Source organism: Hordeum vulgare, chromosome 5H, assembly GCF_904849725.1.
Source record: "Hordeum vulgare subsp. vulgare chromosome 5H, MorexV3_pseudomolecules_assembly, whole genome shotgun sequence".
Taxonomy (NCBI): domain Eukaryota; kingdom Viridiplantae; phylum Streptophyta; class Magnoliopsida; order Poales; family Poaceae; genus Hordeum; species Hordeum vulgare.
Window position 1 is genome coordinate 249,666,699 of NC_058522.1, and position 13,268 is coordinate 249,679,966.

Consider the following 13,268-nt stretch of genomic DNA (forward strand, 5'->3'; position numbering starts at 1 on the left):
GGCTGAGATCGAAAGTGCGCCCTAGGAGGTTGTGGTGTTGGCCCCCTCCCGACGCCTCGGAGAAGGAACCTCACCGACCGAATCCCCCTCGTCGCCAGCATCTCTATGATGTCGGCGTGAAGCTGGATCGCTCTGGCGCAGAGAATGCATGTCTTGACTACCCTTGCCCTTCCGACCAGAAGTGGGATGTGAGGAGGAACCCTCGGCATGATGACGGCCGCTCGGGTTGCAGTGTGCTCCAGGGTAAGCTCCCGGAGACACTAACTATGCATGACCAGGGTCAAGAAGAGACTGGTGCTCAGTAGCGGAATCAAGGAGATCCTTGACCCGCTTCTCTTCAAGGACGCGCTCCTCGCCCTCCAAAATAGGAATTTCTGCCATAGCCATCTGAGCAGCCCGCAAGTTAGCCGTGGGGGTATCGTAAATGGGTTGCTTACCACCTAGGATATCAGCGATGACCCGGCCGCGGCCGTGGACCTCGCCGAGTCGGCTAGGACCATCAGCAGTCGGAGTGAGGCCATAAGTGGAGTTATACTCGCGCTGTGCAGCCTCCATCCGGCGCTTGGCAGTGGCGATGACAATGCCCTCCTCCAGGATCTGCTTGCGGGCCTCCTCGAGCGAGGACCGAGCATTGGTTGGGTTTGTAGAGGTGGCGATAGGCGTCTTCAAGCCGGCAAGGGCAACATGAAGCATGTCAGTAGAACCAGCAGCAGGGTCAGCTGCATCCGCTGACACCTTGCCGTGAGGCTTGCTGGTGCCGGCAGCAATGACCATCACCTCCATGAGGTTGGAGACGACAGCGACGTGGTGCGGGGCAAGACACCCCGCAGATGATGGTGGACCATCGAAGATGAGCACCACGCTAGGGTACTCATCATGCACAGGCACCTCCTCGAGGGAGAGACTGCTGAAGCTGGTGCATAGCGCATTGATGTCGATGCCCTCGCCGAGGTAGCGAAGCTCATCGTCGAGGCGCATGTCACTGAACAGGACGCCGAGGTTCGCAACAGCAACGATAACGACGCTGGGGAGCAACTCATCGTCAGACTCCGCATCAGAGTCCATGATACGGACTGGGACGTCGACCAACATCGCGGAAACCTCTGCTAGGGCAGGCTCCATGGGCATGCTGATCGATCCGGACGCGAGGCATCCGGCGGTGTTGGCGAACGGCCCCACCTAGAGCGTAACTCCGGCCGATGCCGCGGACGGCCCCACGATGGGCGCCAATTGTTGGTGTTTACTCACGACATAAGCCATGGGTAGGCTAAAGATGTGAGGTGGAGACCGAAAGGACAGCGGCGGGCTTCGGGAACGGGGTTTGTACAAGCGAGGAACACACGATGTACCCAGGTTTGGGGCTCTCCGTAGAGATAACACCCCTAGTCCTACAGGAATGTATAATGCACCAAAGAGTTTACAGTGTGCTCCTTGAGTTGTTCAATGGAGGAGGAAGGAGCTGCCGGCTCGCGTCTACCTCTCCTGTATGGGTGTGTGTGTGAGCAATTGACCGACCCTCTGCATGGAGGGGGATCGGGGGGTTTTATAGACGAACCCATCGACCTACAATAAGGATAAAAGTACAACGGAGGGACCCGCCTCCCAGCCTCGCCAGCCGGCGAGGGGGTCCACACTGGTCTTGTCTTGTCGCTGGAGGGGCCCACCGCTGCAAGGTCCCGTCTGGGTATGGGACCCGCCTGCCAGCGGAGGAAGCTCTCGCGTAAGGCCTACGCAGGACATGTGTAGTACGTCTGGCGTCGACTTGCGAGATTCCTCATGGGTTGCCAGTACAGCCGTCTCCACTGTTCCCACGCCAAGCTTGGTAATGGAGTGGGTGTTGACGGACTGGTACTGTGCGGGGTTAACGGATCAGAACCGGAATAGGTCAGCGGCATGGCCGCTGACACTGTACCTGCCGTGCGCTCCAACCCTGTACCCGTGCAGACGCGTATTCACTTTTAATCGTAGAGTCTCATCATGACCTACGATCTGATGTGACTTGAGCTCACTGGTCGGCAAGCAGCCTCGCTAGCCAGCCTAGGAACGACCGCCTGGCCTCTAGCCGGGAGATGCTTTCCGAGACGGCCAGAAGGAGGTAGCCGTATCTCCCCTAGCCGACAGGTGATTCCTAGCAGGACAAGAGGATTTGACCGTCTCGCCCCTAGCCGACAAGAGCTTCCTAGCCGGCCTGGGGGATTCGGTCGCATGGAGAGAGTTGTGGTTTCTCTTTAATCTTGAATACAAAGGAGCAGGCTCGATGAGCCTACCCCGGGGTTATCCCCCAGTCAAAATCTTTGACCAAATGCTCAAGAATTTCATTTATGTTGATTTCTTTATATTCATCAATGATTGTTGGGACAGTTAGCATTGGAAAATTTGGAGGTGATTCTATAGCCAACAATTGTTTAGTGGTAGGAACTTTGAATCTATTTTCTGTCAGGACTGATTTAAATTGGAGATTCGGCCTGTAGTAAGATATGCATGCCTTGAGAAATGAAGAATGCATATCATCTACATAGGTCTTCAAAGTAGGTGTTGAGTTCTAAATGATGTTCCCTAAGAATTTTTGAGCTTGCAATTTAAGTATGATCTTGTCCTAGGACATGAGAGAGTATATCTTGTTAAACATACTTCAAAGATGAGAAAGTCATATTGTCGTTACTTCAAAAAGACAAGAAGGAGCAAGAGAACTTACTTGTGTCAGACTTATATCTGTGAATTTGGAATCAATATAATATGATATATCTTGAGGTAGTTCAATGAAAACTGAATCACTGAACGGAGTAGAGGAGATGTGCTTTCTTTGGTTGATAAGACCAAAATAAGAGGATGTTAAATATTAATATAATGTTTCATTGTGCTTTAAAACAGTATCAGAACTTTAGATTCAAATTTAAGAATGTGCAAAGAGTGATATCTATGAAGAACAAGGGCATACCGACAGTTTGCCATATTCATTATTTTTGCCTTGGAGCGCATCGAGCCCCATGTATGAAATTAGCATCTTTACCGACCATAGTGGTAGTCTTGGTTCAATGCTTGGCAACTTGAATTCAGTTATAATGAGGAACTCAAAGTAGGAAATCTGAAATTGAAAATAAGAATTTAGACAGAATGGGTAAAAATGAGAAGTGTGAATTTGAGGCAAATAATTTTCTAGCATGGTATACAGAAAAATGAAAATTAAAGTAGTTTTGACGTGGGAAATAGTCTTACCACCATTATCTACTTCCACGAGGAATGAACTTTTTGCTCCTTGTGTTCTTCATTCTTGCTTTCTTTATTGACTAAACCATGTAGCTTAGGGCTAGCAAGCACCAATCGTATTGTGAAATTCCGTCGATGTCAACTACTGCATTATACACAAACTTGCTAATAACTCCACTTGAATTGGGGGTAACAAACATAGATAGCAGAATGAGAATGAATATTCGGCAAAATTTATCTTCCGGAAGGCATCACTAATAATAGAGAAAAGGTACTCAATAGTGGGTGCAACTATCCCTAACTCATTCTTGATGAACTCATATGTTGATTCTGATAGTTTTGTGATAACTGGAACTCCACCAATTGGTATGCCAAAAATCTTATGAATAGTTGAAGTTGTAATTGGGAATTTGAATCCATTTTTCATTTCAATAGAGCTGGAACTAGTGTTGAAATGGTGAGTAAGCCAGAAGGAAATGGAGTCAATATTGGACACGCTGCTCATTTCCAGGAATGATTGGAAACCCAATCTAGCTACACATTGCTACGTACTGTTACATATTTCAGATGCAAGCTTTAGAAATGATTCGACATGATGAAATTAATTGGACTGCATGAAAAAATAAGTAAAGAAAAAGGAAATGTTAGTAGATTTTTTTATTTGAGAAGAAAAAATTTCTTCAAAGCTTAAGTTGATTACCTTGCATCTTTTCCATTCATTTACAATTTATTCTCCTCCCTCTTCTTTGTACATCCTTGTTCCATCTACAATGAATGCATGATTATTATTAATTGTGGTAATTAAATTAAGAGAATGTAAGTAAAAACAAGAACATGGAAGTTGGTTCATCATCGTATGAAAACTGACAGCTATATTCCACAAAATTGTGATGTGCACACATTCATAACATTTGCTATTTTTATTTTTTACGGTTATCGCAACACAGAGTACAACAACAATGTATAGCTAAAAAACAACAGTTCATTAAAAATTATAAAAAAACACTTGTTTCATGAACTAATAACAATAAAAGAATGGGGGCTGCTACGCGTCCACCGGCGGATGTTTAGTGAACATTCGCCAGCTCAACGGTTGTTGAATGTATCAGTGTAGCCGTCCGATCTACATCTACGCATCCAATAGTTCGTGAAACAAAGGTCGAGTTGTAGAAATAATAGCCACGTTGCGAAAACAACATGCGTGTTGCAAAAACATTCCTGAAACAACGATCGCGTTGCAGAAAATAATATATGCAACTCCTGAAACAATGGTTGAGTTGCACAAACAATGACCCCATTGAAGAAATCTTGCAGGCTGAGTTGCGGAGCAGCCCCGACAGCGAAGGCGGTGGAGGGCCGTGGGATCGCGGGCAGGCCGACAGGGTTGTGAGCAGGGGAGGCAGAGGAGGGCGCTCCGGGCTGCGGGCGAGCAGGGGCTGCGGGCCGCGAGCAGGGCGGCGGAGGGCGTGGGGCAAGTCGGCGCATGGAGGGGTGACGATTCCGCAGTAGGTCAGCAGTGGAGGGGCAGCGGAGGCACAGCAGGCCGACGAAGGAGGGGCGGGGAGCCGGAGGAGGCCGAGGCAGAGGCACAGACTAGGTAGTTTTCTAAAACAACTTCCCAGTTTTAGAAATCGTTTGGCGCGGGCACGATCGGTTAGATGTAGTAAGATCCGGCAGACGAGGAAGCGGTGGATAGTTTGTCCGGATCCGCCTCTGGAAGGTAAGAGTTTTCCTAAAAGAATCTTCCATGAACTAAACATGTACTTGCAGGAAGTAGCGGAAAACATCACTAAGTAAAAAATTGTCGTGAATACCGCCGCGAAGTTCAATTGTCTTTAACACACAGACACACTGAGTAATGGGTACTACAATTGTACATCCAAAACAAACAGTATTTGCAGATTGCTACTATTTCTGAACTGTTCAAGTTGAAACCTGCAAGAATAATTTGTGTAGCAGAATTCTCATACAAAGAACTTCCTAGTCAAATTGATTCATAAACTTGAAAAATAAATTTCCCGAACATTGTTTTGCAACGAACACTTAAACTTGAAAGATCAGGTTGCTGCCGAGGATTACACCCAGAATAATCTTCCTACCCCTCCCTTATCCCCAGTTCGCATGTTTGCCCCCCTCCCTAGCCCTCCCTTCTTCTTAGGCTGGGCAGTTACTTTTACCTTCCTACCCCTCCCTACCCCACCCTTCTCCCCCAGTTCACAAGTTCTGCACTACCAGATGAATACGATGAACAAGGGGAGGCGAGGCCAGTAGAAAGGCAGGTCATAAGATAGAAGGTGGGGGGAAGGATAAGGGGACGACGAACCTTTTGATTGGATATGAAACAACGGCAACATAATTTTTTCGATGAAGAGAGGATTCGGGGAGCACCGACAACGAGCGAAGGTGGGAGAGAACAGAGAAGAAACATCTATATCTCTTTATATGGGGAAAGTGTTCTCAGTGGACGGCCCACTTGTGTGTTGTTCAGCCGAACAAGATAAGGAAAAAAGGAAAAACCATCTTCATGACCAGATAAGACCTGGGGGGGGATTCATGGATCGGTCTCTTCCACCTGTCTACCAGAAACGGGGTGGGAGTGTAGTGGCGGCGCTCCTAGGGCACCTTCTGGTGGCGGCGGAGGCGTTGGAGCGCATAGGTGTTAGAATACCACTCCCTCTCTTCTTGATCTTCTTCCTTTCTCGTTGATTGACCTTCTCCCATCGGCGACTTTCCTTAGGCACAAAAAGAATTTTGGTTGGAAAAAGGGCATGCACACGTAGATTTGATGTAGAATTTACCCTGTTGGTTGATATGCAAGATGTATTATTTGTTGTTGATCTGAGAACAATAACATAGTGCTAGTTATGTACACTAACTAAGTAACTTGTTGAGGAAAATCCATAGTTTCTTCAATTTAACTGCTTATACTCATGCTCATTGAACCTTTTGGGATTATCTAGTTTCAGTTATGATAATTCTTCCTACAAAGTACTGTGATTAATTGATCTCTGAATCGGAAGATATCAACAAAGCCTGTCATTATCTAGTGTTAGTTTTGCTTTTTCGTAACTGGAATTTCTAAATTATGGTTGCAATCTATGGTATATCAAGATGGAAGGTGAAAGCAGTTTTGTGCAACCTACTAACCAGCCAGTAATCAATAAGAAGAAAGAGGTTACTAAGAAGGTTAGCCTCTACAAATGTTGTTTATAAATAAAAACTTGACTGTGTTGATTTGAAGTTACTTATTACACACCATGCAAAAGACTAACATGTGTGTTGTTTTCTATTAGATGCAGAAACAAAGTGAGAAAATAAGTACATCCAATAGAAAAGATGTGAAAAAAGAATAAAAATGAAAATAACCTTCTCAAGCCTACAAGAGGCAAATGTGCTATCGAATCAGCAAGTGTTGTAAGTCCCTTACCTTCATTCAGTCATCAGCTTCACGCAAGATTTCACTGAGGATGAAAAATGATTTAAATTACTTTCACTTTTGTGTTAGGGTAGTGATTTGATGGAAGAATTTGATCAGTTTTTTCAATACCAAAGTTTGAGCAAATAAATTAAGGTTGGTTCTAATTTCAAATGAATTTCTTCTAGGTTTCATTATGTGCATTGCCTTCTTATTACAAAGTGTGATATGAACTAGAAAGTTTAACACACCAAAATGGTGGACATGAACTGATTGAGAGTCAAGAGACTGAAATGGGATTTAATTTGTTTGGGGCATTGACAAAGAACTAGAAGCACATGCACCAAACCTCATGAGTGTAAATTTAGGAATGCCAACAAACAATGAACACACTGTAAGTGCTTACAAAGTGGGCAGTGTGATTATGATTCTAGCGTATATTTTGGGTGCACAAAAAAATGTGTGAAAAGATTGAAAGTTTATCTTGATTGTTTTTGGCACGCACTCGGCAGAAATGATGGGAACAACTACAATGTTACTGAATCTTCTTCAGCACTAGCGCTAAGTTTGAGCAAGCAGGCCAGTATGGAAAAAAGGAAAACCTGCAAGTAATTGAACCTTTTTTCAAATAGATTGATCAAGTTTCCATATAAATTTTTACAGGATAGTGTTGACGAGAACAAGTGCATTGAAACATTGACAACACCTGAAGAAGTGTAGAAAATTTGTAATGAGGTAAGATTCCGCATTTTGAGGAAAATATAATAAAAATAGACCTTCTACATATTAACATTATTTTTTGAAGATTGTTATCGAGATGTCGATTAATTGTGTTTTCCCTTTGCAGGTACTTCCTTTGGCTGAGAATTCTAAATATGATAATGAAGGCGGTTCTGGTAGAAGATATTCTGAGGAAGATACACTTGCTTGTGCTGGGAATGAAGAGTATGCGTTCCCTACACCAGAAGAAGCAGACAATGCTAGTACACCAGAAGTTGGTATGGTGTTCCAAACAATGGATGATGCTTTCCAGTTTGCAAATATTTATGCTCACTGAATGGTTTTGCATTGATAAAAGGAAAGAATTATAAGAATAGGAAGTTGTATTTCTAGTGCAAAAAAATAAGAAAAAGAACAACTGCCAACACTAGTTTGAGGAAAGGAAAAGAAGCATTATTGAAGGGACAAACTGCCCGATGAATATAACAGTCAAGTTGGTGAATGGCAAGTGGCATCTTGCATCTATTTCTGTTGAGCATAACATGATCTAGTCAGGTTTCCATCTCTTGCAAAAAAAATCTTGAGCCACATAAATATGAATGAGGCTGAAATAATGTTGTCAAAGTTCCTACAAAAACACAGAGTGAAACCCAGAAGAATCATGAGTATATTCAGAAATTTTTGTGGTGGGAAGTTCGGAAACATTACCTTTGATGTGAAGAAACTAGATAATTTGAAAAAGGAAGAACAGTTTGTAAAAAGGAGAACACAGATATTGAATTGACATTGCAGTACATTGAGAAACTACAGATTGATACTCCCAATTTCTGCTACAAGATGCAAAGAGATAAAGAAAACACAGTTCTCAGTTTATTCTCGAGAGATGCTCGTTGCCGGTTGAACTACCGGCTGTTTGGTGAAATAATTTCATTTGACACCACTTACAACACAAACAAATATAACATGCCTTTTGTGCCTATAGTGGGAATTAATGGCCATGGAAGAACAATTGTTTTTGGGTGGGCTCTGTTGCAAGATGAGACCTCAGATTCTTTTGTATGGTTGTTTGAAGCTTTCATGGAGGTCATGAATTGGAAAAAACCAGGAATAATAGTGAAAGACCAAGATGCAGGGATGAAAGTTGCTATTCCCCAAGTATTCCCAAATGCGCTACATAGGTTCTGGTTATGGAATATATTTAAAAATATTGGGGAAAATATGAGCTATTTCATGACTACCGGGAAAATATGGAGAACGATATAATGAAGTATTTATTGTAGTCCATCACTGTTGATGAATTTGAAGAAAGATGGCAGAAATTTGTTCTGAAGTATAACTATGCTGAACATGCTCACATCAAAAGGATGTGCGAGAAACGAACCTTCTTTGTTCTAGCTTATTTTCGAGGGTTGTTTGCCCTTTCATTAGGTCAACTAGCCGTAGTGAAAGCTTCAACTCAAATTTCAAAGATTACATCAAGAGGAAAGATACTATAGGGGCATTCATGAAACAATACGTATTATTCTAAGAGAATGTTATTCACATAGAAAACCAAGACATATTTTTGTCGAATGAGAAGAATCGTGTGTTTTGGAGTCATCGGTCTATTGAACGGCATGCAACAAAAATATATACCAAAGGGATACACTTGAAGTATTTGACGGAATTAGTGAATTCAACAGCTTTTAAAGTTATAGAAATTGAGAAGGACAAAGTGTATGACTTAAAAAAACACATCAGATATGAAAAACCATAATTCACAAGAGAAATGTTACACAGTTAACGTGGACATTCTGCTGGTTTGTTTGAATGTTTCTATGGCAAATATGAGCGTGATGATATTGTTTGTTGCCATATCCTCAGAATCTTTACATAGTTTGACATTACTCATATTCCAGAGAAGTTGATTGTTCAGAGATGGACTATTTCCTTCTAAGAAAAGGAATTGTATAAGTGTAGAAAAGAAATAGTGCTCCTTACACATGATGATCAGTCGCACAATGCAGTTAGATATATTGTTTTGATGAGTAAAGTTGGTGAAGCTTGCTCGGACATGAGCAAAGATTCTGAACTTAGCAAAGAACTTATGGATGTTGTCGCTCAAGTTCATGACAAGTATTTGCACGGAAAGAAATCATAACAACAAGTGCAATTTGAAAAATCGTTGAAAGATCCTCATGTACGGTCATCCAAGTCCGTGAACAAAGGGGAAAGATTGAAACTACAATTTGCAAAGAAATCTAGGAAGAAGTCAATTGTTAAAAAGAAGACTATCTAAAGCTTTTCACATGAAAAAGGGAAAATTGGTAAAATGCAACAAGGAAGAAGACATTTTTGTTCGTATGTTTTGCACTATTAGCTGAGAGAATCAAGATGGATATTAATTATTGTGTCGGTGAAAAAAGATATTAAGTTACACTTGTTATAGCTATAGTTGAAGGTTGAACGCTTTCTTGATTAATGTCCCCCAATGATGTTTTTATAATAATGTTCATTAAATAATGTATCGAACAACCTTGATTTATTAATATGTGAACAAAATTGAGAAACGTGAAAGTTTTCTGAATTTGCGTACAAATTATGAAATCACAAACGATTTTATAAATTTGTGAACAATTTCAGATATTGGGAACACTTTCTAAATTCGTAAAACGGAACATGCATCTAAAACTGTGCCGACCGCAGCAGAACCTATGTTTACCCAAACTTCTTTTAAAAATGTTCATTAAAAATAACCCGTTAATAATGTTCCTTCTAATATATTTTTATTAATACTATTATTAATTATTCCTTAAGTAATATCCCTTAGAATGTTCCCTCAATATTAAGGGTACATTATTGAGGGAACATTATTAATGGAACATTTTTCCCAAGCATTGTTGGTTTTAAAATATTATTCATGAAACATTATTCACGGAACGTTATTGACGGAACATTATTCAGGGAACATGATATAAATGAGGGAACATTACTAAAGGAAAATTATTGAGGGGATATTATGAAAGGAATGTTTTTCCCAAAACATTCTTGGTTTTAAATGTTATGCAACAAACATAATGAAACATTTTCCAGGGTTTTCACGGAACACTATTAAGCGAACATTGTTAATGAAACATTTTTCACGGAACATTATTGAGGGAATGTTATTCATGGAACATTATTGAGGAAATATGATTTTAAATGATGGGACATTACTTATAAGACCATTATTGATGGAACATTATTAAAGGAACTTTTTCAGAAACAATGTTGGTTTTAAAATATTATTTAGGGAACATTATTAATGAAACATTTTTCGACGAACATTATTCATCTAACATTATTAATGAAACATTTTTGAGGAACAATATTCAGTGAACATTATGAATGAAACATTTTTCGGGGAACAATATTCAGCAAAAATTATTAATGAAACATTTTCCAGGGAACATTATTCAGGGAGCGTTATTCATGGAACATTATTTTGGGAACATGATTTAAAAGAGGAAACATTACTAAAGGAACATTATTGAGGGAACTTTATTAAAGGAACGTTTTTCCCGGTCACTGTTTGGTTTTAAAACATTTTTCTGTGAACAATATGAATGAAACAATTTTCATGGAACTTATTCATAGAAAATTATTTGGGGAACAATATTAGTGGAAGATAATAGAAATTGTGAATATTCTATAATTTTTCATGAATAAGAATCCTTAAAAAATCTCCATAATAAAAAATTGTTGTTACAAAATGATCAACAACAATTGTCTCCATAAAAAAAGTTGTTCAAACATTATTCAGGAAATATTATTCATGAGATATTGCAGAGAGTTCGAATTTAAATGAACATTGCTAAAGGAACAATATTGAGAAGAATGTTCCTTAATTAATGTTCCCTCGAATATTGCTCTTCCAATAATTTTCATTACATAATGATCCCTGGATAATGTTCCTGTCATAATGCTCCTTTTAATAATGCTTTATTAATAATTCTACTGATAATTCTTAAGTTATATTCCTTAGAATGAATGTTTCCTTGAATATTGTTCCCTCAATAATATTCCATCAATACAAAAAATGCTCAAAAATAAATATATGTTTTTAAACAAGAAAGGTTTAAGATATATTGCAACAAAGTTCTGAAAAATCATTCTTATAAAAAGAGTTTTTGATCTTAAATTTATTAAGAAAATAAAAGTCCCTAAATAATGTTTCCAAACTAATGCTCTTCTTTTCTACTTTAGTTTGACAAACATTGGGGGAACATTTGCCCGCCTTGTCTTCTTTGAATAATGTCGGGGAATAATATTAGTGGAAGACAATAAAAATTGTGAATATTTTATAATTATTCTTGAATAAGAATCCTTTAAAAACTGCACAATTTTAAATTGTTATCAGAAAAATGAACATCAAGAAATGTTTTGGAAAATAAATTATCTCCTTCAAAAATGTTCTTCGAACATTTCTGAGGAAACGTTATTTAGGGGAACATTATTATTTGAACATGATTAAGGGTACATTATTAAAGGAACATTATTACATAACATTATTCAGGAACATTATCTAGGGAACATTATTTGGTGGACAATATATATGGAATATTATTGGTTGAACGAATATAATGGAACATATTTGGTGAACAATATAACAATATTCATGCAACATTATTGGTTTAAAGAATTTAATGTAATAATATTTAGGGAACATTATGTTGGAGATAATAATTCAAGGATTTACGGAATAAATCGCTACATAAATTGTGAATATTTTATAATTGTTCTTGAATAAGCATCCTTCCTAAAACTCCGTAAAAAATAATCATCAACAAATGCTTTCGAAAATAAAATTTTGTCTTTAAGTAATGTTCTTTGAATATTATTAATTGAACATTATTCAACAAGCATTATTGGTACACCAAATTTAATGGGAACATCATTAGCGAAATATTATTAAAAGAGCAGTTTCTAGCGAACATTATGGAAGGAACAATGTTCCGTGAATAATCTCCATTTACTAATGCTCCCGAAATATAATGTCCCCTCGTTAATGTTTCCTAAATAATGTTCCCTCAATAGTTTTGTTGGAACATTATTTCATGAACAATGTTCCACACAAGAATAGGAACATTAAAATTAATGTTACACTATTAAAGGAACATATAGGAAGCATTATTTTTAGGGAACATTATTTTCTCAATAAATATTATTCATGGAACATTATTTGGGGAACAAAATTTCACGGGGTGTTAGTTGAACAAATTTAGTGGAACATTCTTGAAGGAAAATTATTAAAAAATGTTCGAAAGAAAATGCTTCATTTAATAATATTACCGAGGAAATGTTTCATTTAATAATGTTCCATGGGAATTGTTCATTTAATAATGTTCCAATCATTTACACAATTCAAAATTTTCTGTTTCTACATAAGTGCTTTTGGCATTTAAAAAGAAGTAGATGCATTTTAAGACAGTTTTCATAATGCACAAGAAAATCCTTTAAAATGAAATATTGTTCCTTACGTAATGTTAGAAACTATAATTCACTCAATAATGTTCCCTAAGAATGGGGCATAGAGAGACAAGACAACACATAAATGAACAGAAATATGAAGTACAAAAAATGTTCTTCACACAAATAACTTGAAAAAATTATAGTATTGGTGACAAAATTTATAATGTAATAAACCTTTATGAACAATAACACAGAATGTAAAAACGCTTGGAATAGTTCTCGTCATACTTAGGTAGTCTAGTTACAACACAAAATATTTTCACGAAGTGTATTCCACACTTGGTAAAATGTGGCACAATTTTTTTTCAAAACAAAAGACATGAGAATTAAAATTATTTATGGTGGGTGTCACATCCCTAAACCTTAAGCTAGATAGCATTGTGCTCATGTCTTCTTTGCATTTGCATCCAAGAAGTTCCAACAAAAACAACAAAGT

At 38.8% G+C, this 13,268-nt stretch overlaps 1 long non-coding RNA gene across 1 annotated transcript; it reads right to left on the reverse strand.

The window, feature by feature from the left end:
• Window positions 1-3,222: 3,222 nt before the first annotated feature.
• On the reverse strand, window positions 3,223-6,387 carry LOC123399907. The gene is made up of 3 exons (XR_006610449.1): window positions 5,531-6,387; window positions 3,908-3,972; window positions 3,223-3,352 (listed from the first exon to the last, which is right to left on the reverse strand). It is a non-coding gene; the product is annotated as an uncharacterized LOC123399907 (long non-coding RNA).
• Between the last annotated feature and the right edge of the window lie 6,881 nt (window positions 6,388-13,268).